General features: G+C 42.1%; 1 long non-coding RNA gene across 1 annotated transcript in view; it reads left to right on the forward strand.

The window, feature by feature from the left end:
• The window catches only part of LOC121165613, a 157480-nt gene that overhangs the window by 118747 nt on the left and 12792 nt on the right, over positions 1 to 25941 (forward strand). The window contains exon 5 of the long non-coding RNA XR_005885301.1: positions 23354 to 23415. This is a non-coding gene — a long non-coding RNA (uncharacterized LOC121165613). The remainder of the gene's footprint in view (positions 1 to 23353; positions 23416 to 25941) is intronic.

The raw sequence follows: 25941 nt of genomic DNA on the forward strand, positions 1-25941 counted from the left end.
AAGACAGTCTGAGCCTGTCTTTTCTCCCACAGAGAACTTGGGGACATAATGACACCCCAGAAGATACAGTGCACCAGAATTTCCCTCTCCCATGTGTCATTGCTGTGGAGGAGGAGTAAGTTCCCAGGAACCTCCAGCCTTGCCTACAGGTGGGCTCCAGCATTGCAAGGGGAGGGGATTCTCCATGCAAATACCACAGGCTCCAGCTGCTGGACAATGCTAGGGTTTGCATATTAGTTTGGATATTGGGTGTCCATCAAAAGGTCCACGTTTCAAATATTTGGTCCCCAAAGTCTGGTGTGAATAATACTAGCAGAGCATAAATGTAATGCAATCCTGGTATCTGAGGGTGTGCCTTTGGTAGGTGATCGGATTGAGTTGTCAGGGTAGGGCCTCCATGACTCAATCCTGGAGACTTCATCAGTGACCCCACGGGCATAGACACATGAATTCTTGCCATGTGATGCTCCACTCTGCCTTGGAACTCTGACAGAAGCACAACCAGCACCAGAGGCTGCACCAGTCGATGGTGTGTGCCCTGACCTGGCCTATAAACAACCCCCTAAATTATGAGTTTCCACCCCAACCGAAAAACAAAAAAAAAGTTTTGAAATACTCAGTTCCTTTAAGTATTTCATTACAATATCAACAAGCTGGGCCCGGCAGCGTGGCCTAGTGGTTAAAGTCCTCGCCTTGAACACGCCAGTATCCCATGTGGGTGCCGATTCTAATCCCGGCAGCTCCACTTCCCATCCAGCTCCCTGCTTGTGGCCTGGGAAAGCAGTCGAGGACAACCCAGAGCTTTGGGACCCTGCACCCACGTGAGAGACCTGGAAAGAAGTTTCTGGTACCTGGCTTCGGATTGGCGCAGCACCGGCCGCTGCAGTCACTTGGGGAGTGAATTATCGTATGGATGATCTTCCTCTCTGTCTCTCCTCCTCTCTGTATATCTGACTTTGTAATAAAAAAAATTAATAAATCTTTAAAAAAAATAATAGCAACAAGCTAACACAGGAGTGAAAGTGTACAAAAACAGGGAGCAAACACAAATGCATGCTTAATTTTTGGAGGATCTGAGTGGATCTGGTTGGATAAAAGACATGTCTTCTACAGAAGGTGGTTCCAGCCTCAACACCAGCCATTTATGGAGTGTCCCTACATGTCCCCAGCACAGCTGCCAATTTTTTTAATCTGTGGTTTTTTACCCCACCGTGCCCTAGTATGAATCTTGGTTTTGCTAGCCTACAGCCTGCATTTGTTACATTCCAGGCCTCAATTTGTGCCCTAGTCTGGTTTGTGTGTCTCCCCAGTCCCCAGTAGAGCACATTCACTAGGATAACCCAGCTTCAGCAAATACATGGCAAATCCTCAGATCCATGCCCTAGGAAACATCATAAAGGCCTCCTTAGGATTGCAGCAATTTTTGGGAGCTTCCTTAGGTCCCCTCTGCATCTGGGGTTGGCTTTAAATATTGTACCCTCCATCAAATTGAGCATGAAATCAGGCTCCTTCACGCATACCCGCAAAAAACCCACTGGTGTCCAGGGTTGGCAGGGTTTGTGCTGACCCAGCTTAAGTTGCAGGGCGCAGGGCGTGGCCAGCCAGCATCTTGCTGACTCCGTGTCTTCTGTATCTGCTTTTCTCTGGAGATCTAGGTCTCATGCAACAGATTAAAAAGCATCTTCTTGGGCTTACAACTCCCCTTGGATTTCCATCATTAACCCAAGAGTTAATGTTTCCTCCGCACAGAGTGTTCTTGCTGAGAGCCATGGTGGGAATGACTGTCTCTTTCTTTCTTTCTTTCTTTCTTTCTTTCTTTCTTTCTTTCTTTCTTTCTTTCTTTCTTTCTTTCTTTCTTTCTTTCTTTCTTTCTTTCTTTCTTTTTTAAAGGAATACATATTTGTGTCTTCATGTATGTGTGAATGTACCCACCCTGGTATACTTAAACACTTCCTTATTTGTTTATTTGCTTACCCAACACACTTAATTCTTTTGCCATTGTTTTAGATAGGGATTTTATAAACCATCTGTGTTTGGATCCATTCTGAGAATCTATGCTTTTATCTTACTCATTATCACATCTGTTGTGAAGATTGACACATTTGATCTTACTCTGCATAGTTTATGCATTATTTGTTTCCTTGGCCTCTTGCTTTCTTTTCTTCCTATCTTTTGCCAGGTATCTTTGTTTTATTTGTTCCCTTCACCCAAGTGATTTGCAAGTTGTGTATTCCATTTTTATTGGGCTAACAGTGACCTTTATGCTTCAAAATATATTTGATCTTCTATTCTTTAATACAGGATTTGCTGACACTTTCTGTGGGAAATGAAAGATGCAGACACATTTCAGTTCTTTCCCGCTTATGTCCAGCTCCTGTTCCTCAAGATTTTCCAGTATGATCTTCAGTTTTCAATGCAAGCGAATAATATTTTCACATTGTGAATCTTTTTCTGTCCATGATTATTTTTACATGGCATCATTTCCTTACTCAATGAGGCAAAACTGCTGACATGATAATTCTAAGGTACAGCCTTGTTTACCCCATTTCTCTTATATCACATTTCCTCATTCTTGAGTTCTATATTGTGATATTAAATGGAATTAAGAAAGGAAGGTGAGTTACATCCTTTTATAGTCCTGTTCTGTTGTGAAGGTCTCCCCTCTTTGCTTTCCTCAGAATTGTTCTGGTGCCATTTGTAATATTGTTCCATTTTCCTCAGGTTTTATATGTTTTTAGATTTTTTTTTTATTGGAAAGGCAGGTATATAGAGAAGAGAGATAGGAAAAGGTTTTGCCTCTGGTTCGCTCCCCAAGTAGGTGCAATGGCCAGAGCTAGGCCAATCCAAAACCAGGAGGCAGGAGCTTCTTCTGGATCTCCCACATGGGTACAGGGTCCCAAGGCTTTGAGTCATTCTCCACTGCTTTCCCAGGCCACAAACAGGAAGCTGGATGGGAAGTGGAGCTGCCAGGACATGAACTAACACCCATAGGGGATCTCAGTGCATACAAGCTGAGGATTTTTCCACTAAGCCATGGCGCTGGGCCCTTATATGTTTAATCAGTTTATAAGAGAGGAAGAAAGAGAGAAAGAGAGAAAGCACAAAAGCTTTCATTTGCAGGTTTACTCTCCAAATGACATCAACAAGCAAGAGGCCTTAGCTGGGAGCCAGGTGTTTAATATCCAGGTTTCTGACATGGGTGGCAAGAGCCCTACCACTTGACCTGCTGCCTCCCAGGGCCACACTGGCAGACAGCCGTCAAGATCTGGAGTCAGGAATGCTGGTGGCTTCACCAGGATCTTAATCACTAAGCCAAACTCATACCCCTTCCTCTGATTTTAGAATTGTAGGACTGGGCCCTGCATGGTAGCCTTGTGGCTAGGTTTCTCAACTTGGGCATACCAGTTCTAATCCCGGGATCCCATATGGACACTGGTTCTAATCCCGGCAGCCCTGCTTTGCATACAGCCCCCTTCTGTGGCCTGGGAAAGCAGTGGAGGATGGCCCAATGCCTTGCGACCCTGCACCTGCATGGGAGACCTGAAGAGGCTCTCACCTCCTGGCTTTGGATTAGCTCAGCTCTGGCCATTGTGGCCACTTGGGGAGTGAATCAACAGATGGAGTATCTTTCTCTCTGTCTCTCCTCCTCTCTATATATCTGACTTTGCAATAAAAATAAATAAATCTTAAAAAAAAAGAATTATACGATTGTTGGTTTGATTATTTTATTTATGATGTGTACATGGTTACTTATCATTTTTTTCTATATTCCCTAAACTACATTAAATTTGACAGGATATTAGAGGATATTAATTTCTCTGAGTCTTGGAAAGCTCTTTTAATCTGAAGATTGCATTCTTTAAAAAGACTGGGCAAATGGCTTTTACTACCCCACCTGAATCCTCTCTGTATGACTCTTTATCTTCTACTCATGATCTCACTCTTCTTACACTATAGGCTATCTTTTTGTATTTCTGAATTATCAGGCAATTTATCAAATTATCCTTCAGAATCAATGAGTCCTTTTCTACCTTATTCACAGCACTATTCATACCGTCCAGAATGGTTTTCTAAATTGAGGAATTCATGTTTTTCATCAGAAGGCAATCTATCCTAATCTCACATTTATTTCATCAGCTCAGTGACCACTTTTACTGAGTCTTAGTAAGAATACCAATTAGAGGGTTTTGTTTCCTGAGAGATAACTTCCAGGCTGCCCCCAATGTTGTAACTTGTCCTAGAAGTGGCCAGAATCTAGTCCCTGCCACAGACATGGAACTTCTAGTGTCAGCCAAGGCCACCGCTGTCCCTCAGAGATGGCTAAACCAGGGGGAGAAAAAACCACACAAGAGAGTGACTTCTGGTGAGCTAGAAACTTCTCATGCTGAGCAACCCCAAGTTTTATGGAGTTTTTTTAGAATTGTCTTAGTGCCACTGGCAATTCCAGGCAAACCTTGTTCATTCCCTGTGTTGGCCAAGCCACATGAGAGCTGATGGTTACCACGGTGACTGCTCAGCACACATAAAGATGCAAAGAATGGACTTCAGGAATGGAATTTGGCCTAGCAGCTAAGATCTCAGTTTGGGACACATACATCCTACATTGGAGTTATTGAGTGTGTGTCACAAATTGCTTCTAGTTCCAGGCTCATGCTAATGCAGACCCTGGGACGCAGCAGTGATGATGGGTCAAGGAATTGGGTCCCTATCATCCACCTGGGAGACCTGAATTGCATTTCTGATCCTGGCTTCAGTCTAACCCAGAACTCGCCATTGTGAACATCTGGGGATTGACCTCCTATCTCTCTTTGTGTTTCTGCCTCAAACATTAAAAAAAAAAAAATCAATTTGGAAATATGTAATTTTAAAAGAAAATAATTTAAATTTTTTGCAAAGAAGATGCATCAGACAGCTCATGGAAGTAAATATTAAAAATGAAGTTTATTTTGGTGCAGACAAATCTTGAAACTCTAGTGTGGGGGGGGGGGGGGGGGGGGTGGGGGGGGGGGGGGGGAAAATAAGGGGGGGGGGGGGGGGGGGGGGGGGGGGGGGGGGATATATTTTTTTTTTTTTTTTTTTTTTGGGGGGGGGGGGGGGGGGTGGGGGGGGGGGGGGGGGGGGGGGGGGGGGGGGGGTTTTTTTTTTTTTTTGTTGTATGATTTTTGGGATTGTGTATTGGGATGTGTTAGGAAAATGGGATGGGGTTGAATAGTTTGAAGATGAATGAAAAGAGTTGATAGGTGGAATTAGTGGGGAGGAGAAGAGGAGAGGATGATAGTGGTTTGGGGGTTGATGATGTTGGTGTAAATTAGGGGGTAAGAAGGATAGATAGGGTGTGTAAGGTTGTATAAGGGAGAGGACTGATGTAGGAGATTATAATTATGGGTGTAATGGGGTGTGGTTATTAAGTGGTTTTGTTGAAATAGGGGGAGAAAAAGAGGGGGGGTTTGGATGAAGGATTTGTTTGTTGTTTTAAGGTTTTTGTAGTTTTTTTGTTTTTGGTGTTGGTGGTATTTTTGTTTGGTAAGTATTGGTTATGATAAAGAGTTTGAAATTTACCTTGAAATTTATAAAATAATTCTATAGTTTGTCCATTTCTTTGTTTATTGATTCACTCAGCGAATTTTTTTCTGAGCATCTCTTTGCCCCAAGCCTGGTTCTACACATTGAAGACATGATGGCAAGTCTAGTTCTATTCAAGTAGATGATGGAATACCAATGAACACTGATGTGAAGGGAAAAAAAAAAGAAAAAAAGAAAATTGATGGAGAAGCCAGAGAAATATAAGGTGCTGTTTTAGTAAAAATGATCTAGAAAGACCTTTCTTCGAAGGTTTGTTAGAGTAGGAACGGGAGTAAGGTAAGGGGATTGGCTGAGCAAGCGTCTGTGTGCTGAGCAGAAGAAGGTGTGGGGGCAGTTGAGGGAGGAAAATCAGAGGGGCAGAGCAGGCAGTGGGGATTCTCAGGGTCACCATAGCTTGTGCCAGCTTCAACAGGCAACCCCATGTGTGTACCTGGGGCTTCTGGGGAGCAGACCATGTCGTTTCAGATGTGTGGCTCATGGTGTGGCCAGTCAGGGACATGCCTGTTGTGCACTCTGATTGGTCCCCTGACCACCAAAGGGCCCTCTGCCTCAGCTTTTCATTAAAGGGTTTCCATTGGGTGGAGGCAGTGCCCTGTGCTCTGTTGTTTATAAGCGTGGTTTCACGTTTTTTAAGCCCTGGACCTGCTGAGTGTCCATGGCACCTTTGTTCTGGAGAGGAGCCAGATTTCCCCATCTGCTAAGAACTTGGAAGTGGCCAGCTAGCCCGACCAATGGGTTCTGCAAAGTGAACTCAACACTTACGTTTTGAGTACCAGCTACTGCTTCTGCATGTCACTTGTTTTCCATGCCAAGTCTGGGTCACCTGGAAGGTCCCTGCCCTAGGGCTCTGTCCTTTAGCTCAGTCCTGACTCTTGACTTTCTTCTCCAGCAAGCCTATGTTTTTGAGGTTTTCATGCATCTCGTCCCAAGTTCATCTAAAGTTTTACAAAGGACACCTGCCACTCTCACCCTGCTCTGTGTCTGGGCTAGATGCTATAAAGGGATGAGATCACTCCTAGATTTCTTTTCATAAGCAAAGAAACTTGTAATTAGCAGCCAGGGGGAACAAAAGGTTGTTTTTCAAAGGAGAGTTACTAGTATTGGGCAAGTGCTTGTTGCATTCTATCCCAGCAGACCCAGCCACTGTGACCTTTCTTGAAGCCCAAAACCTTTCCCAAGTTTAGGTTTATTTAACGCAGAGGCCCTGCATATCTCTGTACCTTATAATTCTAATATTTACTTGACCCAGCTATTAACAAAAACCTATATCCTTTCTCAGTGTAAGCTCATATGCCTTAGTCCATTTTGTGCTACTGGACCATTTATAAACTATGGGCTTACCATCTGGAAGCTTGCAGGTCTAAGATCCAGGAACTGCATCTGACAAGAGCCTTCTTGCTGTGTCATTCCACAGCAGAAGGTGGAAGGGCGAAAAAGGAAGAGAAGACAGAAATCGTTTATACAACAGATATACTCTGTGATGATAACCCTTCAGCCAACAGTTGACCAAATCTCCACCTTAAGGTGCTGGCCCCCAACATTGCTGCCGTGGGGATTGAATTTCCAGTACTTACATGCGGGGGACACATTCAAACCATAACAGTGGTCAGTGCACATGCATCGATATCAAGAGATTCTTCCCTTGCGTCCACTCTGCAGGAACTTCTGTGGGTTTCTCATCCAAATCGTTAGATTAGTTAGGTTAAAATCAGAATCTAGCCCTGATGCCCTGGAATTAGATGAGCAAGTATGGAATTCTCCTTTAAATGTTTTCAAGGGAAGACAAGTCATTTGTACAGCTTACTAAAAAGCCAAACTGCTGACACATGTTTCATTTCTTGCACCCACCTACCCTTACAAAGGGGCTTGATGATTGACAAAGTCGGCAGTGTTAAGCCACACTGGCCATCCTTTAGCTGTATCTTAGAGAAACCAGCCCAATGTGATGTAAGATGAGCACAGCAGGTGGGTCAGCATCATCTGATTGAGCCAGAACTACATGAGCTCTAATATGCCTTTCAGCCAATGGTCAAAACTCAGCAAGCTTGCAAAGATTACAAAATGTCTTCCAGGGCCGCAATAACCCTGTATCACTTTCCATAAAAAATGACCTTTTCGCTGAGTCCAGTTGGTATTGAACCGATCCAGTAACCATTGCCACCTGTGAAAGAGCGCTATCAATCAATGGGCTTTAAAATGTCTCATGTTTGGATCTGGTCCTCTAAGGACAGTGAAGAAATTTTAACTGTGGTATTATGAATAAATTCTTCTTTGGCCAGGTAACTTTACAAGATGAATTGACCCAGGATATTTTAAAATTCACAACCTAAGCAGCAATTTCTCAAATCTCTTTTTGAGTAGTAGAAGGGGCACAAATTATTAATACCCAACTTAAACAGCTGTAGTTCGTAGGCTGCAGATTCCATTGGATTTAAGTCTCTGCACAGTGATGGATGGTGCTTGGGCAAAGTACATCTTCAGGAATCCCACACAGTCAGCTGTCTTCATCTTCTTGGAGCAAGACTGTGGGTAACTTCAACATGGCATGCGTCTGTGTCCCACCGGCCAGCAAGATAAACAAAGTGGGGTCCCACTGGTAGCACCAATTTCCATCTCAGTAGCACAAGCTTATGCCTCCTGCTAATCCCGCTCACTGCTGCTCCTACAAACTGCAAGAGGCCCATGTGTGCAAAGCAAGTCATCTTGTCCTCTTCTCTGGCCCCATGGGATTTTTTGTTCATGAATGAGGAAGTCACTTCAGCACAGTACCCACCATTGCCTTTCTTCCAACTCACTTGTTTTAGTTCAGTTTCCATGGAAGCAGACCTCAAGACCAGGATTCAAGAAAGATTTTTTTTCCTGAAGATATTATTGTGAGAAGAGAGAATCAACTTGGAACATGAAGGAAGCAAATAGTGTGTTAAGCATATCGTCATCTTTGGTGGCTGGGCTTCATATCCATAAAGGACTTCGTGGGAAGGCACGTCTCAGCGTTGCTCTCAGAGCTCTTGCCCTGCAACCGCCATCAGACATGATTTGAGACCTGCTGGGGGCAGAGTCTTCATTCAGGCCGGGGAAAGCCACCAAGCATCTGCAAAGCCAGTGAATGTGTCTGAGAGAAGTGGCCACAGAATGAGTTCAGAGACAGCCCCTGGCAGCCCAAAGGCTGCAGGGGGTGCTCTGCAGTACTAAAGCCCAGAGGGTGTGAGTGGGGTGCCTGGGTGCCTGCCTCACCAACACCCACAGCAGGGAGGACACATCCGCTGTCCCCAGGCTGAGGGAAATTGTACTGACCTGGAAGTCTTCCTATACCAGATGCACATGGATGAGGATGTCTGTAAAAGTCATTCTTAGAATTGCCAACTTTAAGAACGTCCCACCAACTGATGCTCCGGCTGACCCTGTGTCTGAATTCCCTTTTCCTTGTTTGGGATGATACTGGTGTTTTCTTATACAAAGAGGTTTGTTATTCTATAGTCTTCAGCTTTTCTTTTGTTGTTGTTGTTGTTATTGTTACATGTGAATGATGGGATTCATTCACTTTAGAGCCATTCTGTGAGCTTTTAAGCATTCAAGTATGGTTTCCCAAATGTGGCATAATGCCACTTGAGGTTCATTCATTGCTGGTGTATCAATAGCCCACTCATTTTTATTACTAATTTGAAGGATGATAGTTTATTCACTGAAGAACATGCACATTCCTTCCACTTTTTAATAACCATGAAGGAGCATCTGCGTGTGGTCTTTTGTGTTGACCTAGTTTTCATTTCATTTGAGTAAATGATATTGTTGATGCCTACGATCAGTGTATTTTACTCCATAAGAAACTACCAAACTGTTTCCCAAAGTGGCTGTCATCATTTTGCAAACTCACAAAAATACCAGAGTTTCCATTATCCCCCAGACTCACTACTACTTGGTGTATTTGTTTTGTTTTTGTTTTTCTCAGCCACTCTGTTTATAGGGAGAAGTTATGCTGTTTATTTGCATGTCTCGCGTGCCTAACTATGTACTGCACTTACAATCTGTACATCTTTTGGATAAAGCATCTGTTCAATTTTTACTTGTTTTAAGAGTTTGAGAGTTTATAATACATAGTTAAGATACTTTAAAAGGTTTGCAGAAATTAAAATTTAAAGAAGTTTATTATGGTGCAAAAATATTCAAAATTATCGCAGTTTTCCAAAAGTTTTTAAAAATGAGTGTTGTGAAAAATGCTTGAATTCTGAAAAAATTTTGAACCAAAATAAACATCTTCTAATTCAATTTTTCATGAACTTTTGGAAGTGCCCTACTATATCAGATAGGTAATTTGCAAATATTTTCTCCAAGCATACAGTTTGTCTTTTCATTCTCTGATATAATATTTTTCAAAAAGTAGAAGTTCTTAATTCTGTGGAGGCATTATTTTTTCTTTTGTGGGTGTTGTTTCTGATATTGTAGTTATGAAATATTTCTTAATCCTCATAAAGTTTTCATCCTGCATTTTATTTTTGAAGTCTTACAGCTTTAGGCTTTACATGTGGATTTGTGATCAGTTTTTAGTTACTTTGCGGTTGCAATTATGGGACAATTTTTGTTTGTGTATGTTTATACATTTGTTGAAAAAAAAAACTAGACTTAGCCTATTAAATTGCCTTTGCAATTATTTTTTTTGAAATCAATCAAGCATATAAATGTAAATCTATGTCTGGACTTTCCATTTCATTGAGCTCACACACACACACACACACACACACACAACTCTATCACTGTGGTTTTCTAGTAAGTCTGAAACTTGGGAGTGTGAGTCCCTCCAAACTCATTATATTTCAAATTTGTGGTTCTTTCACTTTGTATACATTTCTATAAATGACAAGTCTCTGAAAAGTTAATAGAAAACACACATTCTTTAAAATTCCATTTCCCATGGCTGTTTTTATATGCCATCATGTAAAGTTATTGTATTATTGCCTACCAAGATGCCTGCTGAAACTTTTATTAGAATTACACCATATGTATAGATCAGCTTAGATATACTTGGCATATAAAATCCTATACTGTCTTCCAAATTCATGACCAAAAAGTATTTCTGTTTATTTAAGCTATCTTTCATTTCTTTGATTAATGCTCTCTAGTTTTATACACATCTATCCTGCAATATTTGATAAAGTTTGTGTCTAAGTCTTTTATATTTGATGCTTTTAAAATATTTTTTAAATTATTAATTATTATTATTATCATTTTATGATACAGTTCCATAGGCTCCTGGTATTTCCCTTATCCCAGCCTCAATTTCCTCCCACCACCTAGTTCCTCCGTATCATTACTATAGTTCTTCATACACAGTCATATGTCCATCATCGCAGGCATGAACAATGGCAGAGAGTCCAGCATCCTATTGCCAAGATATAGTAAACAGTTTCATTGTAAGTCCATCTTTGTCTGGAAGCAGAAATGCATGCTACACTGCATCCTCATATCTGGATGTTAGTCTCCATTTCACAGCTACTGAACATCCCCTTAAATGAAAAGTCATGATACAAAATCAACAATAGAAAGAAAAATAGAAATTTACAATGCCATGAAGTTATATAACATGTTATTAGATATGACAGTCTCCATTACACAGCTACTATACATCCCCTTGAATGAAAAGCCACAGAACAAAATCAACATCAGGAAGAAAAAGAAATTAACAACACCATGAAGCTAAACAACATGCTACTAAGACTAATGTGTAGCTGAAGAAATGAAAATCAAGAGCCTTCTTGCAGAAAATGATGCTATTCTATGATCTATGAGTCATTGAATAATTTAATCAGAAGAAAGGTCCATCTCTTCAAAACACTAACAAAAAACATCAAAACCCATGTGATATATTTTCCACTGATTTTTGTTGGTGAAATGTGTGTCTTCTAGACAACAAATAGATGGATTTTGTTTTTTAATCCAGTCTACTAATCTATGCCGTTTGAATGAGCTTAAGCCAATCAAACATTCAGGGTTTTACATTCAGGGTTAATATATATGGGTGGTACTTTGGTCCTGTCATTTTAGGAATGAGTTGTTCATTGGTTTAGTCTTCTGTTGTCATTTTACTGGGATGTTCTTCCCATTTGCCTTTGGTTTTGTTTGGTGCTATTCCTCTTCTCTGTCAAGAGAATATCTTGAAGTATCATTTGTAGGGCAGGTTTGGAAGAGGCTTGATGTGTTCATGGACCAGTAGAATTAACATCATCAAAATTTCCATATTACCAAAAGTAATATACAAATTCAATGTGATCCCAATCAAATGTCCAGTGGCATTCTTCTCAGAGCTAAAAAAAGATGATGCAGAAATACATAAGGAAACACAAGAGACCCCAAATAGCCAAAAACAATCTTAAAAATTAAAAACAAAGCTGGAGAAGTCACAATAACCGATTTCAAGACATACTACAGGGTGGTAATCAAAATGGACTGGTATTGTTACAAAAGCAGGGAAGCTCAAAAGAAACCTCAGAAATGAGCCCAATCTTCAACCAGAGAATTGAAAACACTCAGGGCAGAAGTGATGGTCTCTTCAACAAATGCTGTGGAAAATTAGATCTCTGCAGAAGAAGCAAGACCCCTACCTCTCACCTTATGTAAAAATCACCTCCTTATGGATCGAGGATGTAAACTTATGCGCAGACTTATCGGGAACACCCTACAAGGAATAGGTGTAGACAAAGACTTAGAAAAAACACCAAAAGCACAGGCAGTTAAAGTCATAATAAACAAATGGAACCACATCAAACTAAGAAGCAGTAAGATTGATTTTTTTCAAGAGTGAGGAGTTATTTATTTATTAAAGACTTATTTAGTTTAATTGGAGAGGCAGATTTACGGAGAAGGAGATAGAGACAGATCATCCACTGATTCACTCCCCAAATGCCTGCAAAAGCCTGCAAAAGCCAGAACTAAGCCAATCCAAAGCCAAGAGCTAGGAGCCTCTTCCAGGTCTTCCACATGGGTGCTGTGTATCAAGGCTTTGGGCCATCTTCTGTTGTTTCCTCAGGCTAAAAATAGAGAGCTGGATGGGAAGTGGAGCAGCCAGGACACGAACTGGCACCCATATAGGATCCCAGCGTGTTCAAGGCAAGCATTTATCCACTGGGCCACCATATTTATTTACTTATTATTTTTAAATATATTTTTTATTTTGAATTTTGAATTATGTGGTGAAATTTCGTATAGGCTGGGATTCCCCCCAACACCATATTTATTTTTAATGTCCAAGTTACGGAGAAGGATAGCTTCCATTTACTGATTCACTCCCTGAATAGCCAAAAGAGCCACCCTTAGGCCAGGTGGAATTTAACAGCCAGGAGCTTCATCCAGTTCTCCCATGTGTGGCAGGAGCTCAAATACTAGGGCATCTTTTGCTGATTTTCTGAGGCCATCCACAGGGAACTGGATCAAAAGCAAAGCAGCCTGGATTTGTATTGGCATCCATATGAGATGCCAGCATTGTGGGGAGCAGCCAAACCCTGGTCCTGATGATTAAATTTGGTGCACTGCATTGGTATCCTGCAATATTAAAAAGCCCTCCTCATTCAACTTTTTGAAAAACTATTGGTTATTTGAAAGTCAGAGGGCAAAGAAGGAGAGAAATAGGGAGAGAGGGAGGGAGGAACAGAGAGAGAGAACGAGAGCACACGCTAGTTTACATCTGCCGATTCCTTTCTCAAGTGATTGCAACACTCGGGGCTATGCCAGGCTGAAACCAGAAGCCAGGCGCTTCTTCCAGGTCTCCCACGTGTTTATAGGGGCCCAAGCACTTGGGCCATCCTCTGTTGCTTTCTCAGGTGCATTAGCATGGAACTGGATCAAAAGTGGAGCAGCTAGGGCTCAAACCAGGGCCCATGTGGGCTGCCACCTTCACAAGCAGTGGCTTTGCCAGCTGCACTACAACCCCATCCTCCAAACGTTGTCTTACTAAGACACTTCTGTGTTTCAATGCAATATCCTTGCATTTTTGTTGTTAGATTTAACTTCTTAATCCTCACAGGGATATTTTTGTGTATAGTGTGGTGTGAAAGTATACTATCATTTCCTCTAATACTTCTTCTGGGGACCGCTCCAATCTTTTCTCCACTCTTCAGTAAATCCCATTACAGAGCGATCCTAACAAACATGTGTACCGCATACAGTGAGTCCCTGAAGATGAATTACTTACAAACTGCTCTGAAAACATACTCCCTCTATAAGCACTGAGGAGAGCCAATACATAACGGACACTGTGAAGTATTTCTTCATTTATTCCCCTACCTTATTTCATACCAGATCGTGCACAGAACTGACAGAACTGTTGCATTCTCTTAGCATCAAAAGTGAGGAGTGGAATGCACCAGATGGGTTGTGTCGAGTCTTCATTTCCTTGGCAGATTTTGGTGTCCTTGGAGCGGCTTTCTCCAAGGACAGAAGATCTTTCTCTCAAATTAGTGGACAGGCTCTCCCTGCAGGGACTCTGGTTGGCTTCTTCATGTATTCTGTAGGTGCGTAGAATAGTCAAACATGTGTCCTGACCTGCAGCTGTTGGGTCAAGTGCCCAGGAGAGGGCCAAAGGAGGGGAACTGAACAATTTCCATTTTGCCACATGGAGATTTAAGGGACACAAAGGGAAGGCAGCTCTCAGAGCAAGTCACCCTGACCCAAACAGAGAAGGCAGAGCAGAGCATGAGGCTGGCTGTGGGTGCTGGCCATGAGTGCTGGGGCACCAGGGGGTGCTTTTCCATCTGGGGCAGGTGGCACCTGCTGCATTAGGGATCTGTCTGCTTGAGCAGTGCCTCTGCATCTTCACCAAGGGAAAACCCTGGCAGTTTCCACCCACTTTTTCAATGTTAGCGTGGTTAAGACCCTGCCATTAGCCATGGCCTCCAACCACTTCCCACCCAATCTCTATATCTGTGCTTTCTGGAAATTCATGAAAGGCTACTTTCTCTGAGAGGGTGACAGCTGACAACTCCCAAGGAATTAGTGCTCCACAGAACAGCCCGAGCCTACCATGAGAGCTGTGACCCCAGCTTGCACACTCCTGCAGTGGGGTAACCTGGCTCCCCGGAGCTCCTCTCAGGGTTGAGCCCCAGGCACCTAGAGAGATAATGTGGTTTTTGGTGTTTTCCCTTTCCTGCTTCACTGCCCCACATTCCAAAGATGCTTCCGGCATTTCCCAAATCTCAGCCAAATCTTTGCCTTGGGCTGTGCTTTGGGAAAAACCCAGATTAAAAAGGTGATAACTCCAAGGACAGATACAAAATAACTCTATAAAAAAGACCTCATCTTAGTCATCACTTGAACCCTGATTCAGTAATACCTGAGGCCATTTATTACTCTTTGTTGTTTTCTTTTTTTGTTTAAACAAATCTGCATTTTTTTCCTTGTCAGTTGCAACAATGACAAAATAGCTAGGCTACAATTAATAACTAAATTGCCTATTGCACAGCAGCCCGGGGTAACACCTAGACTGCATTTCGCATCCTTCTCTGTGGTCCCACCTATCACTTCTCCAGTCTTCAGCCCTCTGCCTTACACACCAAGACAGAGAAGCCAAACCGGGTTCCATGTCGACCTCTGGAACACCCCATGCACCTCTGTCCCTGCCAGCCCTACACACTCCCTCACCTGTTCACTCCCCTTCTGTTGGACCTCATGCCATCCATCTGCACGACCCAGTTCCAAAGCTTTGCTCCCCTAAGCCAGACACAATTCTCTTTTGTGTTCAGGCAAAATCTCTGCTCCCACCCCCACGGTGACATTCTGGATGCTTCTCTCATTGCTTTTGACAATAGGAAGAAACGCGTTCTAGTAAAATGAGCACCTGTCTCCTGAGGCCGGAGGCTGTGGGATGTTGTTCAAGGCTTTCTCAGTCTGGCGACTGGGTGATACAGCTGTGCTCCTCCTGTGAGACCATCAGAGTATGCTCCCTCTGCAGGTGTACATTACATGTCAGCACAGCAGTCTGTCAAAAGATAAACTGCCAGTAGTGGCCTAAAGTTCTCATACCACAGAGTCCTCTTTTTTTTTTTTTTCTTTGCATTTTTGTTCTGAGCACTGTGATACATGTGGTTTTAACTTCAGGTCGAATTGCATGTCTCAACAAAGAAGAAGTGGAGTTTCCCAGGGTGGGGACGAGTCGAACCGCCACTCACTGATGGTGCTGCAGCAAGACAGGGAGCCATGAACAGCAAGCTTGGCACTGGGCTTTTTTTCCTGCACTGTGGGACAGGAGCTCAGTTCCGTGCATGTGTCCACCGATGCAGAACAAAATGCTAGTGCGCTCGATTCGGGAACCGATAGGGAAGAGCCCCAAGTGGGGATGAGCTCTGAGAATCAGGCTTCACAGGGCCAAGAATATGGGTGCTAAAACCAAGATTAGTGACTACCAAAAGACATTGTGGGAGGGTAATCCAAGCTGTCTTAGGAAGACCTTTTACTCCTTTGGTAGTGATGAGTTTCCTTGGGTGAGGAGAGTGAGAGATAGAGATGCACACGCAGGGAAAATTGTGCGTGCACGCGCGTACACACACTCCTTGCTCCTATTCTCTTCCCTTACTCCATCAGTTCTCCTTGTGCATGAATTAGTTAAATGGGGGAAAGGAATGAAGGACTTTGGGCTTTAGCCCTCCTAATGTGAACCAGCCCATAGGTGCAAAGAAAATGGAATTTCTGGTAGAAGAGCTAAGTTAAAAAATCTATCTCAGCACTTGCTAGTTATGTGACTCTGGGCAAGCCTCTTTGAACTTGAGTCTCTTCACCTATTAAATAGGTGTCTATGGAAAGCATTTTATACACTGTAAAGGGTGTGTGTGTGTTTCTATGTTGAAAACGTTGTCTTGGGGGCCAGCAGTAGAGATTGGCAGAGCTAATCCGAAATGTGTGACTTCCTTGCCCACCAAGGCCTGTCCCAGGGATCCCTGCATTCTGGCACAGCTCAGAGTCCTCTGAGAATATAGAAATGCAAATTGTCATTGATTTACATTCACACAGACGTGTCCCTGGGATAGTGGGTAGAATCAGACCAAAAGGAGCAAAGTAGGGGCGAGGTGTGCTTGGTGGGAATTTCAGTGGGGGCGAGAAGAGGGTCCGCAAAATGACTGGGGGTCTTGGGTGGCCTTGTTTCAAGTGCTAACAAGAAGAGACCCTTATCCCTCTAATGCTATGTTGCATTGGAACATTGTGCTGTGTGCTGCTACCCTATTGAAGTAAGCAGATGTTACATGAACTTGGCAAGGAACAAACCAGTTGTGGAATGTGCCTTCTCAGAAGTAAAGCCTGCAGGACATGCACCTGGGCCCCCCTCCTCCAAGCACCTCACACTGAGTATGGTGGAGGGGAGGTGATGTTTGCCAGGTGCAACATCCACTCCCCCATCATCCCTGGAGGGTCCTACCCAGTAGTGGATGCCACAGCTCTCCCAAGGACCAGGGCTTCCAACTGCTACATGGCTAAGAATCCTCTGGCAGTTTTGTTGAACTGCAGGCCGTGACTCAGCAGGCCTGGGGTAGGCCTCGGGTTCTGCTCTCTGACAAGTTCTTCCCAGTGGCACTCATGTCACTGGTCCATGAGCTATAGAGGTGGAAGAGTAAAGCTGCAGAAGCTGGTTACCTAACCAACGGATAAATAATTAAGCACATGAATAATGAGCCAAATTAATTGGTTTAATTCCATCATGTATCTCATCAACTTAGGCTCTTTTATCTACTAAGAAACTTTTACCTGTCTGCCCCTCCCAGGAAATTGCAGTCCGTTATTCCCAGCCAACTGTTTGACAGAAAGCCAAGATCTGCCTGTGGCCTACCTCTGCTTTGGAGCAGCAGCTGCCTACCCCTGGGCTCCCTCTCCCTCCCCGCATTGCCCCTCCCCCAAAGTCTGTGCTCTGTAACTCACCAGGTAGCATTTGATGTGAAGATGAAAGAAACAGCACACCTGGGTGTCTGCCTTGCTCCTCAAGCTCCACTTCCTGGACATCAATCACTCCAACCTTCTCACAGATCCAAATTAAAAGCTAAGATACCTAGCTCCTGCTGGAACAAATTCCAGTTCACAGCAGGCCCCAGGGCCAATCCTGCCCAACTCCAAGAGGAGGTAGTGGGGCCAACCAAGTGGTCACTTCTCTTTTCTAACTTCTGGGGACGCAGTCCAGTCCAGCTGTTTTGCCATCTTCTTCCTAACCTCCCAGGTACTGGGCTGGACACTTTCTGGGAAGAGATTGGACACAGAGCATCCTCAGGGTGTACCGGCAGAACACAGCTGGAAGATCTATCTGCTGATTCACTCCCCAAATGGCTGCTGGAACTCAGCTGATCCAAATCAGGAGTTAGGAGCTTCTTCTGGTTTTCTCATTTGGGTACAAGGTTCCAGGACTTTGAGCCATCCTAGACTGCTTTGCCAGGCCACAAATAGAGAGCTGGGTGGGAAGCAGAGCAATCAGGACAGGAATTGGCACCCATATGGGATCATGGCACTTGCAAGGTGAGGATTAGCCATTGAACCATCACACCAAGCCCCCAAATAGACAATTTTTTAAGATTTATTAAACAATAGGGTTTAGTATTGCAACCATACAAGGGATCTATATGAAACTCTTACTGTTTTTCTGGGATGTGTCCATTTAGTTACTTAGTTCAGTTTTGCCAAATTGAAAGAAGTGCCATATGAAAATTTATGTTCAAATACTTTAGTGGGATTTGCTGTGAACAGGAACAGAAAAATGTGTTGGTGGGGAAGGCAAGGAGCTATGTAAGGCAATGTCAGGACAAGGAAACAACTTTCATTGAAGTTGAAGACTTAGGTGTGTGTTTAATGAGAATAATCTAAAGGAAGAAAGTATGTAGTTCAGAACAGGAAGAGTGTAAGTGCAATAGGACACGTGTGCTCAGAGAAGGAATGGAACCAGGGTAAACTGTAGGCCCCAGAAGAAGGTAACCCATACCTTCCCCTGTAACTTCATAGGACAAATCTGGGCAGAGGGTTAGACTGCTACCATCTCGCCCCTTCAAATCTGTATTTTGGTGGCCCAGTCCCCAGTGTAAGTGCGTTGGGCAACATGGCCTTTGGGACTGACTGATCATATGAGGGTTCCTGCTGAACGGGATCAGTGTCTTTTAGAAAAGAGTTAGATGAGTCAGTTTTCCTCTCCTTGGCTCTTCCGTGTTCTGCAATGTGAGGATATAGAATTCTCTAGAGGAAGAGATCCAAGCAAGCCAGAGTCCCTCACCAGACACCAGTCATATTAGGGTCTGGATCTTGGATTTCTGCTCATTTAAATATGTAATAAGTATAAATTTCTCTTCTCTGTAAGTTACTTAACCTCAAGTATCCTTTACAATATCACAAAGACTAAGACACACATCAGAAACTTGATAGATAAAATAATTTCTCATCTCATTGTTAATTTTCCCTATGAAGTTGACATTGAGAAATGAGTATCCAGCGGAGTCTTGGGGAAAGAATATGTAAAATAGCTCCTTGGGAAGGCAGGAAAGTAAACATACTGGGGGAAGAATAGTAGGAATATCCAGAGGATTGAATGTCCGTTTGAAATCCAAGTTCATAAATTCAAAGTAAATTATGTAATTTTCCTGCGGTAGTACTCAGCTTCATGGCTAAAAATGGCAGAAACAGAAAATTGGATTTAGAAAGAATGGAAGGTGAGAAGAGTCAAAGTATGTTGTTATAAGGGGATAACTAGACTGTGTTGTCCTTGGCTAAAGAGAGCAGGGAAAGAAACAAATAGACAAGGATTGTGCTAAGTAAGGCATACGGAGAGAGCCAGAGTAGTGAGCTAGATGGAAAGGCAGCCATCGAGTGGGGTCCTTGCAGTGGAAAACTAGGTCACAATTCATTTGTTACAGATGAGGAAGTCTAGACCAGAAAATGACCTCACATGGTGGGTGTCTGCAGCTCAGGAAGCGTGATGACAAGGAAATCAACGTGATTCACAGCACAAAAAGGTATATACTAAAAAGTTAGTCATTGAAGATAAAATGGGATCAGATGTTGTGGCACAATCGATGAAGCCACTGCTTGGGAGGCCTGTGTTCCCTATCAGGGTGCCCAGGATTAAGGCCCGCCTCTGCTTCTCGTCCAGCTTCCTGCTAACGCACATGCTGGGAGGCAGAAGGTGATGGCCTTGGCTTGCTCCCGCCCGTCTGGGACACTCACATGGATTCCTGACTCCTCATCCCAGCTTTTGTGGGCATTTGGGGAGTGAACAATTAGATGGAAAATATTTTCTTTACTCTCTCCTCACTCTTTCTCTATCCCTCTCTCTGTCGGTCTGCCTTTCAAATAAGTAAGTAAGAAAATTTAGGACACTGAAAGAAAATTGCCTAGAAGTATTTAAGTGTAAAAGGCTGCCACTAGAAAGCAAAATGTAGTATGTAACTTCTCCAATCATTAAGAAGGAACAGGATAAAAGAAAATGCAATTGCTTCACTAAAAGGAAAGCATGAGGGAAGAAGAACATGAAAACATAATAAAAAATAAAATTTACAGTTAAAACAAATAATTCCATTCAATAAATGTAAATATGAGAGGAGGAAGGAGCTTGGAAAATTCTTTAGTCGAAGAGGACAATAAAATGGAACAAAATTGTAGTAAGCGATCAATTAAAGACTATGGAGGTTGACTACACAATAAATTGATGATTGTCAAATAAATTTAAAAGGGTTGAAGAAGGAATAGAAAATATGAATGGGTTTTAAAGAACAGAGAGATCAAGTTAGTAATTGACAATTTTCTCGCCCAAAATTTAAAAAAAAAAAAAGGTACAGGACCAGATATATGGATTCACTAGCTAATCCCAAAGAAACTTTTAAAGAAAATATCGATAAGCCCATGGGAGGAGCCCTGAGAAACCCTTTTCACCAAGATGGCGCCCAAGGCAGAGATGGAAGCTCCTGCCCCTCACGGAGCCAAAGCCCAAGGAAGGCTCTGAAGGCCAAGAAGGCGGTGCTGAAAGGCACCACAGCCACAAGAAGATCTGCACATCATCCACCACCCCATGGCCCAAGACGCAGCACCTGCGACCCAGATGCCCTGTGAAGAGCGCCCCCAGGAGGAACAAGCTTGAGCACTATGCCGTCATCAAGCTCCCCCATCACAGAGGCGGCTAGCAAGAAGACAGAAGACAACAACACGCTCATGGATGTGGCCCAAGTCCACGCCCTGACCAGGCCTGATGGAGGAAAGAAGGTACATGTGCGGCTGGCTCCTGATGATGAGGCTCTGGATGTCGCCAACAACACGGAACATCTAATCTGAATCCAGCTGCCTAATTCTAAATATATGGTTTTCACCATTAAAAAAAATTGATATCAATTGTTCACCAAATCTATAGATAATACAACATTCATCAAAATCTCCCATAAAAGCTTTTTGGGAGGAAATGATTAAATTGAATCTGAGTATTTTATAGACATATCAATGACTCAGAATAACCCAAAAGATTTTGAGTAAGAGTAAAAGTAAAGACTTGCATGTTCTGATTTCAAAACTTACTATAACACTAAAGTAACCAAAATAGTAAAATACAAGCGTAAGAGTAGACACAATTGGGCATCCAAAAATGAGTCCTTACATTTATGGCTAGCGGATATGGAAGAAATGTTTTGAGGCAGCTCAGTGGGTGATGTTTTTAAACATGTGTTTCTCAGATAATTTGATATTCACATGCAGAAGGATGCTTTTGGACTGTTATCCCACACCATAAACCCTGATCTTTTTAATAGATCTTGCATCCTGCAACCTTCTCAAATTTGCTCATCAGTGCTCGTAGTTTCTTGAGTATACATTTGTATATCATCATTTGTGGTTAGAATCAAGTCCCTGGGGTTTACTCACAAAGATAATTCTGTTCCTTTCATTCCAGTCTGGATGCCTTCCCTTCTTTATTCCACGACTGCCCCGCTAGGCCACAATATATCCGTGTCGTGCTGCTGGTTTTACAGGACACATTTTCACCCTTTCATATAAAATGCTTTCAGTCGTGAGTTTTCACAGTTGTCTTCTAGCAGGTTAAGGGAATTCCCTTCCATTCCTACTTCCATGTAGCCATTTTTGTGTGTTTGATGCTGTTGTTAATCACAAAAAGACACTGAATTTTTTTATTACCTTTATTGTATCTGTTGAGGTGATCATATGGTTTTTGACTTATAGGCCATTGACATAGTACATTGCATGAGTACATTTTCAGACGTTAAGACAATCTTGTGTTTCCAGGATAAACCCTACTTGATCACAGTGTGTAATCTTTTCATGTATACTGCTAGATTCAGCTTGCTGAGGATTCACTGAGGCTCCTTGGGTCTATGTGATTCAGAGATATCGATTGATAGTTTGATTGAGAGATGGATCTACAGTTTAGATCCCAGGGTAACACTGGCCTCATAGAAGAAGTTATAAAGTGTTCAACCTCATTTTAAAATGACCAAATATTTTACCGTTGCCATTCTGTGAAGACAAAATAGGATTTCATTGTGATTTTCATTAGTACCTCCATAATAACATCTTTATATGAATGTGTATTGGCTATTTAAATATAGTCTTTGTTAAAGCAAAAATTAAACTATTCTACCTAGTCTTAATTGAATTATTAAGAAGATTAGCATACTAAATGTTGGCAAGAATGTGAGAAGCTGGGTATGAAACAGTAGGAAAAAACTGGGAAAAATTTTGATAGTTTCTTAAAAAGTCAAATATAAACTACACTCTATAACCCAGCAATAGCAGTCCCAGAAAATCTACACAAAATTAAACACCTGATCCCATGCATGTTTATATTCAAACATTTGTGACATCAAAAAAGTGTAAATAATCCACTTTGAATGAACCTCAAAAACATTATGCTAAGTAAAACAACTCCTGCGCAAAAGCTTGTATATTATATGATTCCTTTCTGAGAGATTTCCAGAAAAAGCAAATCTGTAGAGACAGATAGTGCATCAGTTGCCTCCAAGTGGGAAAGTACTCACAGTGGGAACAAGATTATTTTGGCAGTGATGAAAATGTTCTACAGTAGGAATAAGATGAAGAAATTGCACAACTATACATTTGCTGAAAAGCAATTAATTGCTTTGAAGTGAACTTGAAGTGAATGAATTTTTAAACTGTTTAAAACACTGGAAATATGTATGTGCTAAACCTATCTCTTACACGTATTCAATACTCAGATTTATTTTTAAGCGTCCATCTATATGTGGGGTCTTCAAAGAGTTTGTGTAAATGCATATTATAAAAAAAAACTAACCATAAACTTTTTTCCTACCAAAATTATCTTACTTATTTATTTATTTATTTATTTTTTAATGTGAGAGACACAGAGAGAAATGGAGCAGGGAGAGCTCTCATGCTCTGGTTCACTTTTTCAGACTGGTGTCCTGAGCCGGGAGTTGGAATTTCAATCCAGGTGTCCCGTGTGGGTGTGAGGAACCTGATGCCGTAGGCCATGATGGCTTCCTCCTGGGGTGCACAGGTGCAGGGTCCTGGAATCAGAAGCTGACATAAGGAAGCAGCCTCACGCGCTTTGATGTGGGACAAGGGCATCGTAACCAGAGGATCCCTGCCTAGTCATAGACACCAGGGCAAACACTTGCCCACAAATTTACCTTTTAAATACTTTTCCCACAAATTTTTCTAATTGTTTCAGATGAAACACATAAAAGGACAATAGTTATTTCTAATGTCCATTCATCATTTATTCTGTGCTGTTCAATTCCTACAGTAAGTTCATGAAACAGGCTTAACATGAATTCTCATTTTCCAGAAACTGAGGTGCAGAGGGATCACGTTACTTGTTGAAGATTTCAGAGACGGATGGTGACACAGGTAAGCTCTGAACCCCAACCATTGGCTTAGTATTGCTTTACCTACATAGAGATGTTTACAATGAATGAACAGAAAAGATAATCCAAGAAAATTGTAATCAAAAATCATAGAAATGACACGTAAGTAAAAGTGAAGGGAAAGCTACCAAACGGGAAGTAGTTGGTAGTGATAAAAGGCTCAGACTGCCAGAAACCTTTATACTTACAATGTGACGGGCAGGGAGGAAGATGACAGAGATTCTAGGGGATAGGAAATCTACAAACACACCAAAGTATTTTGCTTATCTTGCTCAAAGGTTAGGAAAGACCTTACACATGGAGAATTTGAATGCTGTAAGAACCCACTTAGTGTGAAAGAGAAACAAAATAAGCTCTCTTTTCAAACACTCATGAAGTTTTCTTGTGTTAAGCCACTTACACAGATATATACGTGCACATACTGCAGTCATACACAAATCACAAAAAGTTTTTTCCAGAGTAAAAATTTTATCAGCCATGATCAGAGAATCCACATTAAAAGGATATCCCTTATCCCCCCAAATCTGTCATTATATATATATATATACACACACACACACATATATATACATTTACTTATATACAAAGCAGTTTTATATATAAAATTTGGAGTCAATTTAACATGGGAGTTATTAAGACTCAGGAAACATGAGGATACTGTACATCAAAATCAGTTCTTAAAGGAAAAGATATAACTTTATATTAATGCTTTAAAAATACTAGGGCTTGGTGTGGTGGCCTGGTGGCTAAAGTCCTTACCTTGCATGCACCAGGATCCCATATAGGCAGCGGTTCTAGTTGTGGCAGCTCCACTTCCCATCCAGCTCCCTGCTTGTGGCCTGGGAAAGCAGTTGAGAATGGCCCAAAGCCTTGGGACCCTGCACCCATGTGGGAGACCTAGAAGAAGCTCCTGGCTCCTGGCTTCTGATTGGCTCAGCTCAGGCTGTTGTGGCTGCTTGGGGAGTGAATCAACGGATGAAAGCTCTTTCTCTGTTTCTCTTCCTCTCTATATATCTGACTTTCCAATAAAAATAAATAAATCTTTACAAAAAAGATACTAAATAAAAAAGAAAAAAAGACACTAATAAGACTAAATGAACTAAGCTATATCCAGAAAAATTACATAAAAAAAATCTTAATATATCCCCAAAGAAATAGGAAAATAGAATAATAATAAAAGCCATTATTAAGTTAAAACAGAATAATCAATAAATCTGTTTATAAAAAAAGATCTGTAGATATATAGAGCTCAAGAAAAATGTAAAAGATACAAATATTAATAACAAAACTGGAACATGAATCCAAGGTATTTTTATAAACTAAAATACATTATTTAAAATATAATTATCAGCAAGTGTGAAAATCTATAGATCATGAGTGATTTCCTGGGAAAGAAAATTAAAATTTGTAAGTCAGTTAGGTAAGCAAAATTTGAGTAGACCATCAACTGCCAAAAATAAAAAAGGCAGTTAAATACTTTCCTATGGCAGACACGAAGTGGAGATGATTTAAAGCAAATTGTGTCAAGACTTAGAAATACATATGCCCTTTATTTTAGGAATACTGTTTCCAGGAATCTAGCTATAAAGACATCATGATGTTCAAAGAGTTATCACCAGCATGCTTCTTGCTCCAAGATGTATAAAAGGCAAAGAAATGGAAGCCATCTTTATCTCCCCTGAAGAGGAGACTGTCTTGGCACAGGCGTTTGGTATAGTGGCAGTGATGCCGCTCAGGATGCCCTCATTCCACTTCAGAGTGTCCGATGGGGGCCCTAACTCTGCTCCCTGAGTCCCACTTCCTGTTATTGGAGGAAGACAGCAGGTGGGGGCATAAGTACCTAGGTCATTGCCAACCCACCTGGGAGACTTGGGTTGAATCCCAGGGCTTCCGAATGACCCAGTACCAAGTGCTGTAAGCAGTGAGCATGTGCCTGTCTGTTCCCTTACCTTTCAAATGACAGTCTTGAATGGAATAGTTAATAGAGCATTGCTATTCCCATGAATGAAATAGTCTGCAACCTGATGGATCTGAATTCTCTGAGTAGACCCAAAAAGATCTCTCTAAGATCGTTCCCGGCAAGAAAATTTAAGAACAAGATACTCAGTGTGATCCGAACATAGAACGATGGAAACACAACTGTTTCTGTCCAACTCAATGTGAATAATAAGTAGGAGGGAAGCTGGAAGGATGCCCGCTGCCTCCGACCACTACCTGCTTATGCACTGGAGGGCAAGGCCCCCTGGCACCAAGAGGGCAAGTGTCTGCCTTCTACTTCACACCGAGGAGACATCCAGGCATTACCTGCGTGATCAAAACAGTAACTATAAAAATAAATGGAAGCACTTAAGTGAAGGTAAGAGTTCCCACAAGAAAATCTTGAAGACCCATTCCAGATCTGAAATTCTCATGTACACCAGCCAGAAAGGCTTCCACACCAGAGCGCTGCAAGGTGAACACTTAGTTAACACTCTGCCCCCTGAGCTAAGTCAGAGCCAATAATAGCTTT

Source organism: Ochotona curzoniae, unplaced genomic scaffold, assembly GCF_017591425.1.
Source record: "Ochotona curzoniae isolate NIBS_2020 unplaced genomic scaffold, NIBS_Ocur_1.0 contig_908, whole genome shotgun sequence".
Taxonomy (NCBI): domain Eukaryota; kingdom Metazoa; phylum Chordata; class Mammalia; order Lagomorpha; family Ochotonidae; genus Ochotona; species Ochotona curzoniae.